At 34.0% G+C, this 23149-nt stretch overlaps 1 protein-coding gene across 1 annotated transcript in view; it reads left to right on the plus strand.

Annotated features, from left to right (window-relative positions):
- Window positions 1–3419: 3419 nt before the first annotated feature.
- The window catches only part of LOC113231986 (muscarinic acetylcholine receptor M4), a 52503-nt gene continuing 32773 nt past the window's right edge, over window positions 3420–23149 (plus strand). Inside the window, exon 1 of the mRNA XM_026466599.1 lies at window positions 3420–3605. The gene's annotated coding sequence lies outside the window, so the exon portion shown is untranslated. The remainder of the gene's footprint in view (window positions 3606–23149) is intronic.

Genomic DNA, 23149 nt, shown 5'->3' on the forward strand with positions numbered 1-23149 from the left:
GCACGTTTGCCATCAGTTCGCGACAAATAAATGTATAAATTTTATATCCTTTGTACGTCTTACGTCTGATGGTTTGCGCTGGCTGAAAGTCAAGCCTTCTCGTAACCTTTTGCGAACTTACGAATACTCCACACTCGTCATTCAATTGTCAGGAAACAGATGTCGATTCCTTAGAACTTTAAGATTGGTGTATCGATCATTTGCGGCCGATATAGCCCGATGCCTGTACTAGCCGTCGATTGATTGATTCAGTCTCCGAATATTGCCCATAGACACGCTGCACTGAAAACAGAGTTATTCGTAGTAATCCATTTACACTGCCCCATTATCATAACTAACGTAATCGACATTTTTTATAATTGGAACTTGAGTTATTAATACTTCTGGGATTGCTATTTGGTTTTTTAATCGACTTCAAAAAAAGGAGGAGGTACTCAATTCGACTGTGTGTTTTTTTGTATGTATGTTACACGATAAGTCCGCGTTTGTGAACCGATTCTCGATGATTCCTTTTTGTTGGAAAGAGGGTACCTCAGATGTGGGCTCATTTAAATTTGAAGAAAATATTACACCTCTAGGGGTGGCAAACTATGAATGATTTTTGAGATCGGTTTTTTTAGTACTCTGTACTAAGATTATAATAATTGCGCTTTCAATGATGTGGGAAGGGCATTTTAGACACATGAATTACTTTACATCTTATTTAGTTTTATTGTTAAGCAAAATCAACGTAATTGACATTGTAACTGATTGGTCCAGTTTAGTTACATGTAGATATTTAATTTGTAAATAAAACTCAGTAATACTTACACATACAGACCTTCAAACAGATGCACAAACACACGCAAACAGAGAAAACTAACCATACTCCCACTTGACTCAAACACTTTTCTTTTTCTTTTTAAACAATTAAATATTATTATTGTTTATCTCAATGTTAACGCATTGGAGAATTCTTCTAATGTACTAAATATTATAAGAAATGTTATTCTCAAGGAGTGGAGACCTGGTGTCTTGAAACACAGGTCTTGAGCCTAGTTTAGTCTTCAGTCTCCCACAATATCTATAGGATGGTAAGTAACTTTTATTTTGTTATATTTATGTAGTCGTATTATGGTGAGAAATAAACAAATGTATTATTATAAGATGACAAAAAACCTAAGGTGCCAATAACTCGAAAGTTACCGGAATGCAAATTATGACAAGGGGGCAGTGTATGACTTTGACCATAGGTCACCGCCCACTTAGGATAGGTAAAAAATTTCAATACCCACCACCACAAAAAATAATTGAAGACACGTATTTTTTAACAATAAGTAATAACTTAACATAACAAATCAGAAGTAAAAAAATTATATATACATATAGTTTATATAAATAATTTAGGTTTTTTTTTTCAAGTGCGATAGCACCTTCTGGGCAGCATCAACGCCCTCCAATTGCCCCTACCGCCCTAAGTCCCTTCAGCGCCCACTACGAGGCGGTAGGGACCACTTTGGGAAACTATGACTTTGACCAAGACCTTGTGACGATGCGACCTCTTTCACCGTCATCCCACCTTTTTATCACCCTTTTCTCTGGTGCCTGGTCACTTACTTTTGAAATTTTGAATCGTTCTATAATTATTTTTCTTCGCCATTCTTACTTAGCCTCGTTCCACCGCCACTCCACACAAAATTCTCGAGGCGAGGAGACGTGCTCTTAATCATGTAACGTAACTGCTTATAGAGCAGCAATAATACGAATACAGGCCCTTTTGGACCTATCCTTTCTTTCTTCATTCCTTCATCTTTTTCTTGTTATATCTCTACAATAAATTCATGCGAACCGATCGTTACTTACTTTCATTACTCTAAGCGAGACCCGCGTGACAACCTATTTGCACCAAGGCACCTGCTTCAGCTTCACCCACCACAGCTGAATCAATAACAGAAAATAGTCAGAAAAAAATCTCTCAATTCACATTAAAAAATAAAATGGGGTTATTTGGCACATAAAATGGTTTTCGGTATCGTTTGAATTATTCTTAGGAGTATCGTTAGGGGTACGGTCTTTGCTGTACTTTTAAATTTAGGTTTGACATATTATATATATATTTCAATTTTTTGTAAATAAACTTTTCAACGAATTTAAATTGTTCTTCAACGCATGTCTATTATTAAATGACGATGAAAAACATTACATTTTCTAACTGTCAAATACAGTATCCCTTCTAATACCTGCTGATAGTTTCAATATAAACGAACTAAAATTATTAATTTATAACTCGAAAACTAGCTTTGTTTACATCAGTATAGCAAATATTATACAAAAATATTACTTATTAGGCATCATTATATTTTAACAATATTTTTTTATTATTTATACTTTCTTGCTTTATATTAACTAAGTATTGTTTACACCAGAGATTATGGTGAGTATCATAGTATCCCTTGACATTGTAAATTTAAATTGTAATAAATAATGTCATTGATCATTTGAAATTTAATTTTAACTTTAGTTAAGTTATAAAGTTAATTAAATTTATATTGATTTGATATTCAATTATTTTTTGTGAAATTACTCCACTAATTTGTTATAATTATTAATACAAAGATCGAACACTCAGAAAAAATTCCTTTGATCCGGTCGGATTCGAACCGACGTCTTCTTGCTACGACGCTATACCAACTAAGCCACGGAACGAACCAACGGACCTCACGAATTTTTCTATGTGCTTGCGTTGTGTGTTTGTATTTGGTTTTTCAACGACTTTTTAGTCGTAGCGCCATCTATGAGAAGTCTATGAAAGATTTATCACCCAGTTAGTACCTTTACAGCTACCAGTCCTGGCGAGAGATGTCGCTATTGACTGTATTCATTAAATTTTTATTGCAACAATTAAATGCATCAACAGGAATTGGAGCGGGCTTTAAATACCACTGATGTTTCCATTTGCATTTTTAATTTTCTAAATTTTTAAAAGTTTTAAAATTACAAAACACTCGCTTCAGATTGACAACACAAAAATCTGATATGTAATCGAATTTAATACTCTATAATTTAGGTCTTTTTTGTGTTCAGACTGAATCTTGACTAAAATCAGATCATTTTCTTTATAAAATGTAAAAATTTGTATACTATTTGTTGCACTATTACAAAGTTTTACAAGGCAATTTGAGAAGATTCGTATACTACACTAATAAGAAACGTTTATTTGTTGTCTGCGTTTAGACAAAACAATTGATGAAATGGGTCACGATATAAAAATCTTTGTAAAAGCATTTTTTAAATCCTGATACCATAATGCTTTTAAAGTCGTGTGACGTAAAGCCTACATGCATCGTAAATCCAAAACGGCCGTAGCCTGTTGCGCCGGTGCTACGGTGTAGCCCTAACATCGTAGCCAGTAACACGTCGCGCGCCTTCGTTTCCGCCCGTGCTACGCTACGAGCTCCACGCCTTTCATTTCACTCCATTTCACTCGTGAAAGTTTTTTATTTTCATACCTTTGCGTTGTAGGAATTCCTTTTTTAAACAAAACAAATGGATGTAGTTAAAGTTCTTGTGATTTTTTTTCTATAGTGCAAAAAAATGCGAGCTTGTGAAAGTTTTTGGTGGAGTTGGTGAGTTTGCTTTAAAACTAATTGTTTTAAAATTTTGATAATTGTTAGTTTAATTATAATTAATATTTGAAATATTAATTTAGAATCAAATTAATAAATAATTAATCATTTTATTTTTTCGTTATTAATATATTTATTCATTATTTTGTTATTAATTGAATTGAAATCCTGTTACATTGCTTGTTAGCTGATTATGATTTTTAAAAACAATGAAGATCATTATAATGATAATTATAATGAACTTATCATAAGATGGATATATATTTTATATGTAAAACTAAATGTAATAATCAATTGATGGGCATAATTATGAAATAATGTATAAAAATAATACCACTATATATATTTGTACAAAGTTCAAAAGAAAAACCACATCAAAATCAGGGACACGACGACAAAGGGTGAACTTCCAAGGTTTTTTATTGTAATCTGTTTTTATTTCAACAAGCAAAAATGTTCTACGGCAATATACGTAAAATTGTACAACGGAAATACACATAGAATATGTGATTTTTGAGCCCAATCCATACTACTACAATACTATTGTTGGGAGACATTGGTTGATAAATTGATTTAATTTGTGGCGATACAGGTTCAACATGTTAACTACAAGTTCAATTTCTCTTTGTACAGCCATACCTTTGGCATTATGTAATTATATCGCGGATTTGATAAAGTATTACCAAAACTGACACTTCAAACGCTTTACGAACATGGTTACGTACATGACGAACTGAAATAATAAGAAAGGATCAGTACCGAAATGGTGTTTTAGTTGTTAATGTAGCAGTAACAATGAAGTGGGAACTACAAGTTATAAAAAATTAAAAAAGTTGATGTCCTTGGCCAACTTGAACATGTAGATTGAAATAAAAACGATGATCGAGTTCTGAGGTTTTGTGATTTTTACATAACACAAGAAACTATTTTTTTCGGATGTAAATTGCGTATACTTGTGTTTTCAAACAATGCACGCGAAGGATTTAACACTAAGCATACTTTTAGTAGCAGTAGAGCTCCTTGTGAAAGAGTTCGTCCAGGGAAGTACTACAACCTTACCTATTTCTGCTGGCAAGCAGTAATGTCAGCATTATTGTGATCTGGTTTTGCTTGGTACAGGTACTGGTGAAATTACAGGTACATGGGACTTGTCAACTTATGCCTCAGGGTGACGGTCGCAGTGGCAGATCCCTCAGATCTTTACGATTTAAAACTCTGAGTGGCACTGCAACTGTTATGGACAGGGGTCCAGCTTACCGTCAGGCGCACAATTTGTTCGTCCCTTCACTTGATATTATATGAACTTAGCCTTAACCATAGGACCTGTAAAGGATCTGAAATATGGTTTACATGAAACAACAAATATACGCGAATTAGGTTCTAAACAATAGTTTCATTGTCTAGTAAAAGCGATAACTATAACAAACATACTTTACTGTTGAAATAGACTTGCTATGACGCAACAAGGCTAAAAAATAAAGAGTTCCTATAATCGATTCTAGCAAGGTTTATAATGGCCACTTTTGTATCGATTTAGTGCCTATTGTTTAAATGAACTAGTTTTCTACACTGAAAAATATTGAGTTTAATCAAGTAAGCCTTCCATGGTACTTGATGGAATCAATCACTAGATGATTAAGTGCATTACTTAACGTTGCTGCAATCATTGTGTTCGATACACTAATTCGGAACAATAATTTTTATGATCACCATAAACAACAAGCAAGTTATTCAAGCTAGTCAATCATATTGTTTTTCAATGCATTTCCTTTTACTACTTATTAAAGTAGTATCAGAATATGTAATATTGATTGTAATTAATATTGTGATATTTTACTACCATGATATTCATTTAGTTTTTGTGAAATTACTCCACTAGTTTGTTATAATTATTAATACAAAGATAGAATGCAAAGAAAAAATACTTTCATCTGAAAGGACACGAACTTGCGTCTTTACGCAGATTTCAGATCCAGATACGACAGGTCGTTCTGGTTTGGTATAGACCAAACCAGGACGACCTATCGGATCGAAGGAATTTTTCTTTGCATTAGAATACGTTTTCTGTTATTAAACGGAAAACAAATTGTGATTCTCGGAGAGAAAAGCTGCCAGCAGTTTGCACATCCCGTTGATGGATCTCAACTAATTCACAGGCTAATAAAAGTGAAATTTATACTCCTACTACTATAAAAGAAGGCAAAAATTTGTTTCAAAAGATCTTTGTGAACTTCAGGAAGGCTCAAAGAACTGTCGAGGAATATCGCTCACACTGTAACTATTTAAATTTCAATGAGGGCAAATGCGTAAAAGTTTTCTGGTCTCTTTTAGTTTCTGAATAGAAACAAAGATCTTTAGTTTTTATTCAAAACAACCTTTGATTACACTATCTAGGTATGAGGAATTTGTGGGTTCAGTCGATTCGTCAAAATTTATTCTGATCCGAGTTTTAGTAGTGCCCCTGGAACTATCGAGATCATAGTACTCATAGCTGAGTTTCCTAGTAATAATGTGATTTCTAAGTACATTTAAGTAAATTACGTTTGGTATAAGCGCGGAGTAAACAATATGCTTCTTACGAAGTATTTTATAAAGAGGTACAAGTCGTTAGGCGTTAAGGTAAGGACGAGGCGATCGATCATTTTAATGTTATTCTCATACCGTATTTTTAATTCATTCTAATGGGCTCCACCATCTCCGTTCTAAACGTTTTAAGCATAAATTATTTAAACAGTCACCAATTGATTTGCGGTCGTATTGTTACTTTCTTGCTACCATTTTATATAAAAATCACGTTTCTCAGTCACAATGACTGATATTTTCCATAACGTAGAAAGCTTTTCATTTTATATAGTCGCTGACATTATATTAATACCAATTAAGAAGCTTTCACGAAATTCTACTTTTTTCGTATATTATATAAATATTATATAAATATATACATATATATATATATATATAAATATTATAATACGAAAAAAGTATACTTATGTATATGTATACTTAAATTATACCTTAAATTATATTTAATTTATTTTTTATTTATTTACTTCATGTACATAACGTAATGATTAATTATTGATTACGTGTACCTATAAATAAAGAAACATTCTATTATTTTATTTTTTTTAATTTATAATATTACATAAAAAAGAAGAATAAAGAAAACACATGTAAGCAACACGCAAAGAAAGTAAAGTACTAAGCGGTTTAAACTCCCCAGTTTAAATGATGACACAAGCATACTATTGAAAGAATTTTCAATTTAGTTTTTGTTGTCCCGTTATCAATCATACGTCAACGACAGGGTTCGGTCGTATCCGAGACGCACGTCTGCATCAGATTTTATTTAGACAAATATTTTTATAGATCACTGGCTACAAAATTGACATGAAGTACGCAGATTACTAAAATTACATCTTTTGCATTCAATATGGATAGTTACGTCTTTAAACATGTGTAAATTCGCATCTGATGTAAAAGCTCTGTTATAACGTTATTTAGGATATAAAATCTACGTCTCGTTACTTAAAAATAAACTTACAAAAGTGAACAATAGGAAGGAAGGATTAATTTCAAAATTCAACCGTGTAAAATTGCTATCGAAGTCAAATTTTACATCTGTTTTGTACCTATGACAACCTCAGCAGCCAAACGGTGCTACTACTACTGTGCAAACCAGCGTAGTTAATTCCCGGTAGCATCAATTTAGGAAATTATATTTTCTGAATTGGTTCTGGTCCAGGTGACACTACTGTGTCCCAGAGTAAATTGCGCTGCTCAATTAGTCATAGTACAGGGAATGTGATCTGACAAAAAAATCAATATTCCTGAAATACAACATCGTATAAGTAAATTAAATGAAAAAAAAGTTGATACAAACAAGTATTAAAATAATAGGTAATTAAAACAAGTCCAGTTACAATTTTTTTTACAACGTCGTCGTTGTGTTTATCAGTGTATTACTGTCAAGTGGTTTAGTCACAAACTTGTCGAAGATTTTATTAAATACCTAAATCAAGATCTATTGATACATTGAACAACAATGTCTGTTACAAATTCTAAAAAGTAACTCATCCAACGCGTTATCTTTCTCTAATAACTTCGTGATCGTTTGTAAATTGTGATTTCGTGTGATTATGAAAGCATTTCTAAGCTGAATATTTTCGGTAGGGACAGGTAGGGATAGACTACCCGACAGTTAGAGTTTAGAATTTGAATTTGAGGTCCTTCGCGGCAACGCGTCGGTTGATTTTTTTTGTCGTCGACCTTTTTTTTCAGTAGCATTAGGAAGATTATTTTGAAAGAGTTCGTCCAGGGATGTACTCCCATCATACATATTTCTGCCGCCAAGCAGTAATGTGAACATTATTGCGTTCCGATTTTAAAGCGTATGAGGTACTGGTAAAACTAAAGACATATGTGACTTGTCAACTTTTTGTTTGTTTTTTTTATAATATCAAGTGACGGGACGAACAAGTCGTGCGCCTGATGGTATGGCTCATAGTGGCGAACGCAGTGGCAATGCCTCTTGGGTGGTTTGCGATTTAAAGATCTGCGATTTATAGACAGGCGTGTCGCTTACGACTTGTTCTTCCCATAAATTTATATCATAAAAAGAACACTTTTGATGATGATGTCTCTAGAAGACGGTGCACTTATATATCAGATAACTGGAATTTTATTTACCTTCTCGAAAATGAGAATGTCCCTAAATAGTTAAATCATTGGAACTCCCTGTAAAATTGTTCGTTTGTTTCATTTTGGGTAGAGCTTAGTTTATATACCTCGAGCACTCGTTTAAAATGTTTAATTTTATCAATGACTTTTTATATAATAACTAATGAAGAAGTTTGGTTTCATCGACACATTTATTATACAAAGTAAGATTTCCAATATTGAGCGTAAAGAATAATATTCTTATTATGATGTTTATTACCACGACATTCATTTATTTTTGTGAAATTGCTCCACTACTTTGTTATATTATTAATACAAAGGGCGAACACAAAGAAAGATTCTTTCAATCTGACAATACTTGCATGTTTTTGCGAATTTTACTATCTGTAGCTCAGTCGATAGAGCGATTGCCCTGGATAGACAAAAACAGACACAGGTTTGAATTCTATCCGATCGAAGGAATTTTTCTTTGTGTTCGAACTTTGTATTAATAATTGTAATATTTGAAATGTCAAAAGTATGTCATTCATTAACTTTGCCTTAAAACAACGTAACATCTGTGTACAGGCGAATCAACCAGAGTTGATATAAAAGTCACATACACAGGTGACTTTTGGTGGTGGGTGCATGCAAGCATGGTTTGAGTGCGTGAATGAAACTGTACACACTGTAATGTGATTGAAAAAAGCATCCAAGTTATATTGTTGCGAAAAATTCTAGTTAGTTACAATGTATATGGTTGTTTCATTCCGTTTTGTTCTGTTCCAACTTTGAAGGCTAAAGGTACTGGCGCAATTATACGGTCATGGAATGCATTCACAATAACTCAGAGAATATTTTTAAATGCCATCTATTTTTAAACCCCGATGCAAAAAGAAAGAAAGAAAGAGACAACGGAGCGGAGTTATAAGTACGAAGCCTTTGTCTGTTTACCTGTGTTTCTTTATGTTTGTGGCATCGTAGCTCTTAAATGGATGGACAAATAACAAGTGATTTTTTATTTAATAATAATAACGCACACACTCATAGTCCCACACTAGGAAAACCCGCGGGTGCCATGGACACACACATAGACTACTACCACAAATTACATCCAAGCTTACGAGAGAAATAAATGTAGGCCTTACAAATATTTCTCACGGCCCGGGAATCGAACCCGGGACCTTCGCGTGGCGGTCCAGCATGGTAACCGTTCGACCACGGAGGCAGTTTAAAAGCAGGCAGTATTTGGATTCTTAGCTATGTTTGATAGACATCTGTTTAGTTGTTTAATGATTATCAGGTCTTCTCTCAGTTTATGGTCGCGAGCTCAATCATAAAATGAATAAATATTTATTTTATTTCCACTTGTCCAATCGACTTTAAAAATAATATGGAAATTTGATGGCATTGCAGTAATATAGTAACCTCGATCTGTTGCTGCAACTAGGACCGTCTGCAATCTATCCAACTCCTCAACTAATTACAGTATAACAATCGTGTTTGGACTCATTAAATTGACATTGAAAAGTTATTGGTTTGTGGTTTACGGATGGTGACTGTAGCAAATCGCAGCAGTCGCTAGAAATCTCTTTTGTATATATTTTATAGTCTTTTTATGTTTGTTTTATATTTAATTTTTAAATTTAAACGTGATTGTTTTTGGCGCCTATTCTTTACCATTGTTTTTCTGCTTTGCAATGATAGCTGTTCGTGTTTATAGTAAATAAATAAACTATAAGTACATATTTTGCTTTGGCTTTGCTCACTCGTTGTTAGCACCCACCCGAACCCATTAATTCAGTCCTATACAGAGACTGTTTTATTTTTATAGCACACTGTTTTGTATCGGGGTTTTTAAAACTTAAATTTAAGTTTTATTACAATATTTGACTAGTAGAATTGCGAAAGTTGCCACTAAACCGTGAAAATAAATGTATATTAGGTTCTTTTATTACCGAAGCAGAGCGGAGAAGAGTGTACCGACCGAATCCAGCCCCTCCCCCCCTCTAAATGAATGAATGAATGATATGTGTAAAATCATCAATATATATATATATATATATATACACATATATATATATATATATACCATGTATATACTATATACGGCACACGCCATATACAACATAGATACACCATACCGCTCCCGCGATTATCGTACAATTTAGCAAAGTATCAAAGCATAGAAGATACTATAATCTGTAAAAAAATGGCCATAATAAAATCAATATTATGTGATCGTCTAGTTTAGTTAGGACCCAATATTATGTTGTGTTTCAAGTGAATAAGTATGTAACCTGTGATTCTTTAAGAGGTACGTGAGATATTCAAATAAATATAGTGATGTACCATGTAGGTTTCTAGGTAAGTGTAAGATAGATTTTAAAGAGATTATAAAGGAGTAAGGAATAAGGGAAAGAATGCCCACCTCATCAAAAAAATGATGATGAGGTATACGAGGCCCCTACAATACTCCGGTTGTCAAAGTCAAAGATTATTTATTCCATAAGTAAAATAAATTTTCACTTGAAAACGTCACATTTAAACTACTGCTCTTTCGCTACGCTGACCTCCCTGAGAAGAACGAGCAAGCAAACTCTAGTGATTGCTCTTTTCAAATAAACTTAAATGCTATGGAATACACTGTGAATTAAATTTGTGTGGATTTTGGAGCCGTGTCGTCTTTTCATACATCTTTATCTAACATGTAGTCTTCAATTTTGTAATATGACTTTTCGATCAAAATATTTTTAATGTACTTTTTAAAGTTAGGAAATAATAAACTTAATATATGCTCTGGAATCTTATTGTAAAAACGTATACAGTTCACCATAAAAGAGTTGTTTATCTTGGTTAAACGAAATCGTGGTACCATGAGTTTGGACTTAGCTCTAAGGTTAATATTATGGATATCTTCTTTCTTATTGAAATTATGTATATTTTTACGGACATATAAAATATTTGAGTAAATGTACTGTGATGTGTCATGATACCAGCCTAGACGGTCCACAGAACGAATCGCTCGTTTTTGCAATACAAATATGGTTTGAATATCTGCCGCTTTACCCCACATGAGAATCCCGTAGGACATTGTACTATGGAAGTAACTAAAGTAAACTAGTCTAGCAGTACTAACATCGGTAAGCTCATGTATTCTGCGGACTGCGTATGCAGCGGAGCTTAATCTGCAAGGCCAGGGAAGATATATGTGGAATCGTTTACTATCTAAGGTCACTCCCAAGAAGACTGCTTTATTAACAAGGTCTAACTTTTCTCCGTTTATTTCTATGCTTGGACTAGTCGATTTTACCTTAGGTAATTCAAATTTAACATTTTTTGTCTTCTTGGCATTAAGCAATAAATTGTTTGCATTAAACCAATAAACTACCTTAGAGAGGGTATCATTAATATGGTCATAGTTAATGTCATGTCTGTCTATTTTAAAAATCAAGGATGTGTCATCAGCAAACAACACTATTTCGCAATGATCCTTAACAAAGAATGGCAGATCATTAATATAAATCAGAAATAAGAAAGGTCCAAATATTGAGCCCTACGGAACCCATTTTTGCCGGAGAACCCAAAGAAGTCACTCTATTTATGTCTACTTTCTGAACTCTACCGTTGAGACATGATGAGACAAATTTCGACGCCTTGCCATTTACACCGTAATGTTCCAGCTTCCTAATAAAAGTAATATGATCAATGCAATCAAATGCCTTTGAGATGTCACAGAAAACACCAATAGCATTCTGGGACCTTTCCCAAGCATCAGAGATGTGTTTTAGTAACGCTACCCCCGCATCGCTAAACGATCTACAACTAGCAAACCCGTATTTTTCACTATGAAAAATATGATTCCTACCGAAATAGGACAGCAATTGCATAACCTTTTCGAATATTTTACTTAAAACTGGTAAAATTGAAATGGGCCTATAGTTGCTAGGATCAACTTTCCTACCGCTTTTGAAAAAGGGAATAACCTTGCTGTATTTCATTAAATCGGGAAAAACACCTTCGTCAATGCACCTATTGAAAGCTACAGGTAACTGTGGGGAAATTAGATCAATAACTGAGTCTATAACTAAGTTTTTATTGAATTGATATTCAATTATTTTTTGTGAAATTACACTAGTTTATTATAATTACACTAGTTTGTTATAATTATTAATACAAAGATCGAACACCGAGAAAAAACACTCAGAAAAAATTCCTTCGATCCGGTCGGATTCGAACCGACGTCTTCTACGACGGTATGCATACCGTGCCAGACGCTATACCAACTAAGCCACGGAACGAACCAACGGACCTCTATGGAGTCTACAACTTTAATTGATATGCCCCAGAGATCTTCAGTTTTTTTTAACATATATTAATAACATATATTTAAAAGCTTTTATGATATCTTGTGGATTAACACGACGGAAAATAAATAAACTGCCACAAACATTTTCCTTTAGGAGATATAATAGCAAGAGAAGGGGAGGAATTTAATGATTCTCTGGTGTTCACAGCAATTTCCGAAAAGAACGATTCAAAAGCTTGGGCTACCTTGTCTTTAGATTTTATAAGTTTGCTGTCTAATTCTAAAACTATATCTCTATCGTGTTGTTTAACCCTGCCTGACTCTTTATTTATTATGCTCCAAGTAGTTTTAGATTTATTCATTGATTGTCTAATTTTGTCGCTGTGAAACTTACCTTAGCAGCTACACATACTTTGTTAAATATTTTTGGATAATTTCTAACATATTTTACGGAATTGGAATTAGTATTATAAGTTTATAGCATATACCTCATACAATCGAGACCTACTCTTATGAATACCTACTGTTGCCCAGTCGTTGAATTTAGTATCTCTATGGAAAGTTAATATTTTCGATTTAAATACATTAATCAAATTCATTTTTAATTAAACTAAATATCATGCTATACAAAGTATTTATAACCCGGAGGTTATAAATACTTTATATACAACAACAGGCAACAGTTTAAATTCCCTACCCCATATACCGGAGTATATGGGGTAGGGAATTTAAACTGTTGCCGAAATTATTTTGAAACCTAATGATTCTGTGGTAAAGAGAGCATGTTGCTACTCAAATTGTGTCATCGCAGATGAAGACAATATAGTTAGCTAACCAGGAAAGCAGACAGAGAAAGCGTGTCGCTACTCATATTGCATCAACGTATGTGATTACAATATGATTCGCAATCCAGGAACAGTGGACAGAGTGAGCATGTTGCTACTCATATTGTATCATCGTAGATGAGTACAATATAGCCCACAATCCAGGAATAGCTGATGGAGTGAGCGTGACGCTACTCATATTGCATCATCGTAGGTGAACACAATATAGTCCGCAGTATTAGAAAGCCCATGCAAACAAGTGTACTGGCAATATTAACTGAGAACATTGTCTTATGTAACTAATCTCGGCCTTTAACGAGAATGGGTAACTTAACAGGAACAATAAGAACAGGAACGTTTAGACAATAAAAGTATTTATGATACTTTATTGTAATTTGTAGATGTAAATAACATGTAAATACTATTAATGAAATCATAGCTCCACTCACATAAGACCACGGTTTCATTTAAACTCAAGTATAAATACATAGAGTACACCGAGTATGTATTAAATAGATAACAGCATATCTAAAAGGTGTGATATACACATAGAGAGGTAATTGATACAAGATAAGAAGTAACATCCTATTAATGTAAACTAGTTACATAGGATTTATGCAACTAGAGAAATAGGATGACAGAGAGTAAGGGAAGAAGAATAGGCCCATCTCATACCCTGCCTAATTCACCTAAATCTGAATTCCTATTACACCTTGAATAACACAAGTAAGAAAGGAATCTAATTAATTATTAAGATTATAAAATATCCACATGGGTGATAATTTAGCATTTTAAATACTATTTCCTAGACGTTAAGCCTTGGTAGGAAACTTATCTAAGTTGGTGTTAGTGTTCACCAAGCACTGAGAGCCAATTTTATATTAGCCAACAGAAGCCTAAGTTAAACACTAACTATTCCGGCCACGGGGCTAATTATCTCAGTAACAACTTATACACTCGAAGTCCTAGATCTTTTTAGAAAAGGTGAAACCTCCCAAACAAGATCATGAACACTGTCACCGTGTACTGTAGAGGGTACTTCCAATAAATAGCGGCCAGGTCAAGGAAAAACGCTAATCAGACATAAACGAGACATTCAAGGATATCAAGGCATAAGTCTGACAGGAGTGATGGAAGAAACACAGGTAAATCCAACATCATCGCTGACAACAAAGTATCGTCTTCCACAAAGGCTTTTGATTTGACGAACGAGGTCTCATAATTTTATAATATGTATGCCTCATAATTGTATAATATGTATGTCAAAGTATTAGCCTAAAATATCTAATTCAGTTGAATCTAATTGATTGTCTAACTCCATTCTTCAGATGTCCACTACTTCAACATAGAGGACCGGAATTAAACGCACAATATTATGTATTAATGTCTTTAACGAGTAATTATACCTCACTATAGGTAATCTAAACCATTGCTGATGTAATTACCAAAGGCTACAATAAGTAATAAACCATTACTGTGAAACCCACTAAAATAAAATTGCTTAATATATATTGTACCAAGTTATCACAGTTTACCTCACCTTTAGGTTGTTAATAACCAAAGGCTACAAAATGTAATATAACATTACTAGTAAATTAAGTAAAACACATTGTTAAATGTATGGACACCTTCGGAATGTTCCTTTAATAAATATTTAAATAAATAATAAATAAATATTAGACATCACATACGTTGCTCTGATTCCAAAGTAAGTAGCTAAAGCACTTGTGTTATGGAAATCGGAAACAACGACGGTACCACAAACACCCAGACCCGAGACAATATAGAAAAGTTAGTTTCTACACTGACCCGGCCGGGGATCGAACCCGAGACCTCAGAGATAGCGACACCATGAAAACCGGTGTGCATACCACTCGACCACGGAGGTCGTCAATAAAATAAACTTGCAGTTATTCTTGGTATTCTAACGATTCATAATGTCTAACTAATCATTTTTGTGTTGTTGCACATTGACTAAGTTATCACTTCTATTATCATTATCCTAACGTAATTAATTCAACAAAACCTAAATTACATAAAATCTCTATCTTCCGAGTCTAACTGATATAATAATTTAGGCCCTAACTGAATCCTTATAAAGTCTAACTTACAAGTATTCAATTATCATTTGATTCGCATGGAAAGATTTCATATCAAGTTATTAATAATAATATAATGAAAATGTAATAAATAAAATCAAGGTTAAAATTTGGTAATTGATAATTTCAGTAAATTATTTCATCCAACTAACAAAATACTTACTGTCAGTTAAATGAGTTGCATGTCAATGTATTTTAAACGTATCAGAAAGGAATACAAAACACTCAATAATAATGTTATAAAACACCAGTTACTTTCATTGATAAATAAGATACAAACCGCTCCATTCAATGTCTCTTGCTCAGTAGTGGAACGTTTTATAGACTAATATTTAATAAAGTCAATTTAACCAAAATCACATATATAAAATATACAACTTTATCATTATTTATAAGAAATAAAATAACAAGATAGATAGAATTAGGTCTGAAGGAAGAAACTTATTTCAGAATAAAATATGAGTTTCCGCTTGTGTACTCCTTTTATTAAATTTTAATAATTAGAACAAATGGTGGGCACAAAATTAAATGTAAATTACTTTTTGTATTATTTGCAAATCTAAATTTCTTACTTTGAGTAAATATAATTTCACTTAAGCATATCGTTTATCTGTAATATAATTCATAAGTATACTTTAGCATTAATAATTATATTTATTTGATGTATTGGTATTATTATACTCTTATTAAATAGTTTAAATTCATTAGCGACCCAAAGCTTAAAACCCCTGTCCCAAACTGCACTTCAGCAATACCAATAAATTCATACGTAACCTAAACAAAATTTAATGTTTCATGTGGTCAAATTGAACGTGTAATGAATAAGCCATTTGTTCCATGGTGTTAGTGAAACGAATTCGAAGAAAACATTTGCTATGAGATTTATTGTAATATTTACAATTAAATATTAAATTAAATATTGTTTAAGAAATTACCTACTATGCTAATACACCGTTATTATATAAAGTTTTTTTTAGTTCATTTTTAGGAATTTGCGAAAGGTGTGTTCCGTCACAAGAGCTGTTTCAAGAATCATCATTCATTTAGGAAATGAAACTATTTTTCCGGATTTAAATCGCGTATATTTGTTTTTTCAAACAATTTAAGAAGCGATTTAAATCCGGAAAAATAGTTTCATTTCCTATGTGTAACAATCGCGAAAACCTAAGAACTCGATACATCATTCATTTATTTATTTATTTATTTATTTTTGGCCTAGCGTCAGAATACAAACTTTGAAGATGCTTAAAGTTAACATGCATTACAATAGGAGTAAATTTGTATTCCTATGACAGCCACACACGGCATTTGCGAAATAAATAAAGTGCTTACAAATTAACAGAGTATTAAACATTATAAATAAATTGCACTTAAAACAATAGCAAAAAATCATGTTAAATATCCAACATATTCAGCTTCTCCTTAAAAATATTTAAATAAGTATAGCGACTATAGGAGAATAAGTCCAAATCCTTAGAAAGTTGTTATGAGCTTTAAACATGCGGAAAATAGGACCATTATATGAGACATTGTTAGTGGTACATGGCAGAAATAAAGTTATTTGGGTACATTTACTGCCAATCTTAAACGAGGCGTATCTTAAGACCTCACTTGAGTTTATTTCAAAGTTGTTAATTTTAAATAGTGTGGAATAGTCCAGTATCACACGTCTGTACTGAAGAGGGTCATACTCAGCCTTCATCAACCGACTGCTGGGTACTCGTATAAGCCTCTTCTTTATTGCGCCAACTTTCACGGCCCTGCCCCATCTGCTATTTTGTAGCTGTAAAAGGCAGGCCGGCCAAGCGTCTTGGTATCGCTTCCTGTCACGTTGGCCTGCTCCCCACCAACCCTTCTTTGGTTAAACCGAGACTGGTGAGCAGAAGTCACTAGAGGGGACCACTGGGATGTGTGACTCGGAATTTACGCTAATAATAGCTCACGAGTGAAACGTGTGCACTACCGTATACAGCGTCTCTATTGCCCACCAAGTGAGCCACTAGGAGCTTTTTTCGCTCTCCTCGAATCTATGATATTTCGCCATTTTGACATAACCACGCAATTACTTAATAGAGGTATTTTTGATCGTGTTTGTTCTTGTTATCATATCCAGGGCATACACCGTAATGTTTGCCATCATAGTAAAAAGATTTGCCAATCGGCATAAAGTATTCGTCGGTTGTTGCACAGGGCGCACACGACGTACAAGAAAGGAATGATATATCGTACAGAGAGGCTCTTTTAGTGCACCCCCAAAACAGTTATTCTTCGCACCACTTAGAGTGATAACAGATCCTAGGAGCCCGTAGGCATTATTTGTTCTAAGTTAGCACCAACTGTCGATAATTCACCTACAACCCACTGGATTTGTTATTAATCAATACGACACGCCATTTCCTTGAGTATTCAATGACATAGTATGGGTAATCATTAGTGAGAACCGCTGCTGCCGCTGCTGGTGTGAACGTTCAATTACGATGATAGTCCTAGCGATAATATATACGATTTATGTTGTCCTAGTTTCAATACAAAGTAGGTCTAGTATATGCATATTAAAGGAATGGTTTCAAATTGGTTGAAATATAAAAAAATATTACTCACGCTGATAAGTGAGGGAGCCGTTTGGATTTGACACTTTCGGCGATCTCCAATTAGGGCAATGCCAATCTTGTCAAATTTAATGCTACCAAAACGCAGGCGTTCTATACAAAACGGAGTCCCTTTGACCTGATTCCGACTTTTCGTGATATATCCATACCCATAGCCTACTGTCTTCAGCTACTTGGAATGAACCTGTCGCCAATTTGAACTTCGGCAGATACATTGAAACAATAGCTAAAAATGCAGCCAGGAACTTGGCACGGTTGTGTAAAGAATACTGCTGCCACTCATGGAATGGCTCTGCTATACACCAATTGATCACCTTAAATTCAATCGACAGACGCTCTAAGAGGCTTATATAATTCTCGGAATTAGTAGAGACGAAGCTGCAGCCTTAAACACCGCCTTAAAGTTGCCTGCTTATCGGTATTCTACAGAACATATCACGGAGAGTGTGCGAAGGAACTACACGATTTATAATTCCGCCTAGACATAGGCTTGCGTTGCACCCCTATATTGAGGATTCGCACAAAGCGAAAGGCTATAGAGTGGAATTCCCTGCTCGCACATTTTATTCCCTTGCCGTTATAACTTGGGTCTTTTCAACGCGAGAGTAAACAGGCATTATTTAGGTATGCATGCTCCATTGTCGACCTCATCGTTACTTTCCACTAGATGAGATGGAGGTCAAACGCGCACTAACGTATTTAAAAAAAAAGTTCGCCCAGAGAAGTACTGCCACCTTACCTATTTGCGCCGCCAAACCATAATGTAAGCATTACTGCGTTCCGGGTTTAAAGGGTAAGAGTGCTGGTGAATTTACAAGTCACATGGGACTTGTCAACTTATGTCTCAGAGTGACAGGCGCAGTGGCAGTGTCCCTCAGATCTTTGCGATATAAAGCTTTGAGAGGTACAGCGATTGCTATGAACAGGCGTGTCGTATTCGACCTTTTTTTTTTTTTTTTTTTTTTTTTTTTGTCACTTAGTACCATAAAAATATAACTGAATAGGTAGCCACGAGTAGGTGTTGAAGTTGAAGTGTAAAATGATAGAATACCTATAACTTAAGCGGTCAGCATTGTTCTTAGCGAAAAAAATTTAAAAAAAGAGAAAAAATTTTAAAAGAAAATAAATTTTCTTCTAAGATAAAAATATATATTTTATTGGTACATAATTACGTAGAGTATGTATCTATGAAGATATTCTTTGGTTGCACGCTTTTGCGTATCCCTAATTTCGGTCACAAGGTTACTTTACTGCCACTATAATTTCATTTCAATAATAGAAATAAATTAAATTTAAAAATAACAACTAATCATTTCTGTTAATAACCGGTTAATTAAAAGAAAATAAGAAGACAAGTGAGACTTTATGAATTCATATCATACCTTAATAATCTCAGTACAGAGTACTTAAAAAACCGACCTCAAAAGTACGTGGAATTACATATAATTACCAAATTTTATTGAAATCGGTTACCGGAAAGTGCGCAAACTCGGATTCATCCCCTAGTTCGCCACTATACGGGACTTGACACAGTAGATAATAAAAATTGGTTCTCACTACTCAAAGTATATTGAGAGAGAAAACGCCTTGAATTGGAGAATAGCAAAATCAACCATTAAAATTTAAAATTGCTCCTTATAATAAAATTTAAGCGTTGTTTATAAAAATGAATCTTCATGCGTGAACAGCCACCCTTAGAGGAGCATGATTTTCTTCAAAACTAGATGAGACCACTGTGGAGGTACCCTCTTTCCAACAAAAAAAGAATCAATAAAATCGGTTCCCAAATATCGGAGTTATCGCGTAACATACATACAAAAAAAACATACAGTCGAACTGATTACCTCATCCTTTTTTTTGAAGTCGGTTAAAAAATAACACGTATCAAAATTTTAAACACAGAATTCAAAAACCTATTCATCTTCTATCAAGTAAAAAGAAAAGAAAATTAAAAAGAAACGAAGCGATTGTGATATAAAGCGAATCGACGCGACGCGACGTCAAAGTTCTTAGTTTGCTGCAACGGCTCTGAAGTAGACCGCAGGCAGTTAACTGAAACCAAACCGGGCATACGCTAGAGATAACTTTGGAAGTACTCCACAATCTAAATCTCTGATGTTGAAACTTGCATAACTCGTAAAGTGTATTATTACAATAGGATGGGATCGTCGAGGAAACAATAAATACATGTAAAATTAAACTTAAACAGTTAAGTAAGTAGTTAATTACTTCTATTCTTACTCCTATGTATAAACGCATGCCGTGGCAACATGCAAATCATAGTTTTCCAAAGTCAAAGCCACCCACTGGGTGTAGTCAGGAAGAGTCCTAGGACGCAGTAGGGGCGTCGGAAGCAATTGGGGGCGTTGATGCTGTCCAGAGGATGCTACCGCATTTGAAACAAGAACTGAATTGTCTATATAAACATATGTATAATTTTTTCCATTGTGATTTTTTGTATTAAGGTAATATAAAAAATACGTGTTTTCAATTCTTTTTTGTAGTGGTGGGCGTTGAAATTTTTTACCTTGTCTAAGTGGGCGGTGAGCCAAACAGTTTGGGAACCTATGATGGAAATGAAACAACATTGTTTTGACCATTTGTTTGTGAATGTTTTGTAAGTTGTAAATAAATAATGACTAGGTATTTTATTGACGACCTCGGTGACCCAACGGTATGAAATGTGGACGCTGGATGAGAATGTCAGTAGGATCAATTTGGGAAATTAAATTTTCGAAATTCGGTATGGCGAGTCGTATTACGTAGTCGTATACGCTTGGAACTAATATCGAAATCGATAAGGATGACTGATGATAAATTCGGGACTTATTCGTGTATAAAACCAAATTTTATTTACACATTTAACAAATTTTGTATAGAAAAAGTACGTAGAACTTAAAAAGAGACTTCTACGGATAACAGCCACAAATGGAACGAAACTTTTGTAGCTTAAGACAAAACCACGAGCGAACAGTAAATGCGACGACAAAGCGATTACAATGCTAAGTTTGCTAAAACTTCACAGTATTATAGTTAAATGCCTTCAATGAAATTATATCGTGATAGAAAATTAAGCTATATATATTCATGAACCTATAAGTTGCAATGCTATTAAATGAAATTTAGAACCGAATCTAGTTGAGCTCGCCTTAATTTATTTCATAATAGAAAGTCAACCGAAAACCAAAGGAATAAGATATTAATCAAATGATCATAATCAGTGCTACACGTACCTACACGTAAAAACGACTGGGATGAATGAACACTACTATAGTATGAAACTTTCTATTCTAACGTTCAAAAGCACAAAACTAAAAAGTCACTTCAAAAAGGTTTATTTGGACTTTAGGTTTTAATGAAAGCGAGCAACTTCGATTGAAAAGTTGTAACTTCAGGGATCGCTTCAAACTCTGTCTGACGGTTTTCTCGATATTGAATCACAATAAATTCCTCGTATTTCTACATGATAGGATATCTACGTATTATTATATCTTTAGAAAAATTACATTATTATACCAAACAGGACAGGACAGTGTTTAGAAAACAAAAATATGTCTTGGTTACAAAAACGAGATATCGATATCATTTCTGAGATAAAATATTTCTAGATCAATTTCTGGAAATCTTAATTTTTATTCAGAAACTACAGGAAACTAAATAAATAGTAAGCACTCTTTGGGATACCATGCTAACAAATCAACACGAATCATTAAGCAGGCGCTATACTGCTTGAACGTAAATAATGTAAGGTTTCATATACCCGATTCTATTCCTCACACGCACCCGTCCGGCGCCCAGACACTAAATCCGGAATTCGTATGGAAGCCCTTCGTTTACCAACAAGATATGGGTTCACCTTATGTCATTGGTTGAAATTGTGAAGCTTTCCTTTTTATGAAGAAACATGGGTAAGGCACCGGGATATTATTACATAGACCGGTTTTTGTCTATTTACGATTTTTCATTGGGTGCATCGGCAGATCAAACAAAAGGCAACTTGCACGTGGAAGACCACTTCGAAGGCAATTGATCACTTGATCACCCATCAAACTTATTTATCAACCGATACTGAACCACTATAATGTGTTCAATTGTACATAGCTTCATACTTCATACCAATTAAGGCCCCGACCGACCTCAGCCGATAGAAAATTAGCAGTCTGCGCGAGGTCTAAATCAATACAAGCAGAACATAGACAAATTATGTAGACTCAAATAACACAAAGAATTCTAAAAATGAAAGACGGATAGTTGCTAAAGCTAATTGCTATGAATATTGCAAAGGTGTGTAACATTATGGTATACAGCAAATATAGCCCATGCACTAGTTGTCGCATCATGTATTTGTATTTAAAAAAAATATGTAATAAACAAATTTTAAAAAGTTCATTTCTAATTTTTTTACAGCCAGAAATCGCATTTGTGACCTCTCACGTAAAACAGAGAAATTAACCGCAAGGTCACAGAGATTATCATATATAAGCAATACTAAACCACTAGTTGGAGCGATCTTCACAGATAGATAGCACATTCTATCTTTATAGAATGAGCTTAGTGTTATAATTTTAGGTGTGTACAAAGGATTTCAATTTGCTGCATAATTGGTTATATGACAGCTATTGTAGAGAAATAAAGGAGACACAGACAGAGATCTAGTTATGTAAAGGGTTACGTGAAATTGACTTACAGAATGAAGTTGGGGTAAGGGAGTGTAATAAATATGGCTTGATTGAAACCGAAGATTTTATAGTCGAGATATACCCTTATCATGCAAATAGATGAGAATTTATGATTACACACTTTAAAATAAAAAAATGATCCTTCTGACATCATTCACGTTTCTTTGTCTATTGTATATTCCTCTGCGTATAAAAGGCAACAACGACAACGACAACGACAACGACAGCGACAGCGACAGCGACAGCGACAACGACAACAACAACAACCTGACACAACTTTCCAGCCTCATATACATCCACTACCGTTTTCATACAAATTATTTTATTCCTTCACTTCCGATCCCAGATTAATTTAACGTAAAGTC

The sequence above is a fragment of the Hyposmocoma kahamanoa genome, unplaced genomic scaffold, assembly GCF_003589595.1.
Source record: "Hyposmocoma kahamanoa isolate Upper Pololo Valley unplaced genomic scaffold, ASM358959v1 66, whole genome shotgun sequence".
In the NCBI taxonomy this organism is placed as follows: domain Eukaryota; kingdom Metazoa; phylum Arthropoda; class Insecta; order Lepidoptera; family Cosmopterigidae; genus Hyposmocoma; species Hyposmocoma kahamanoa.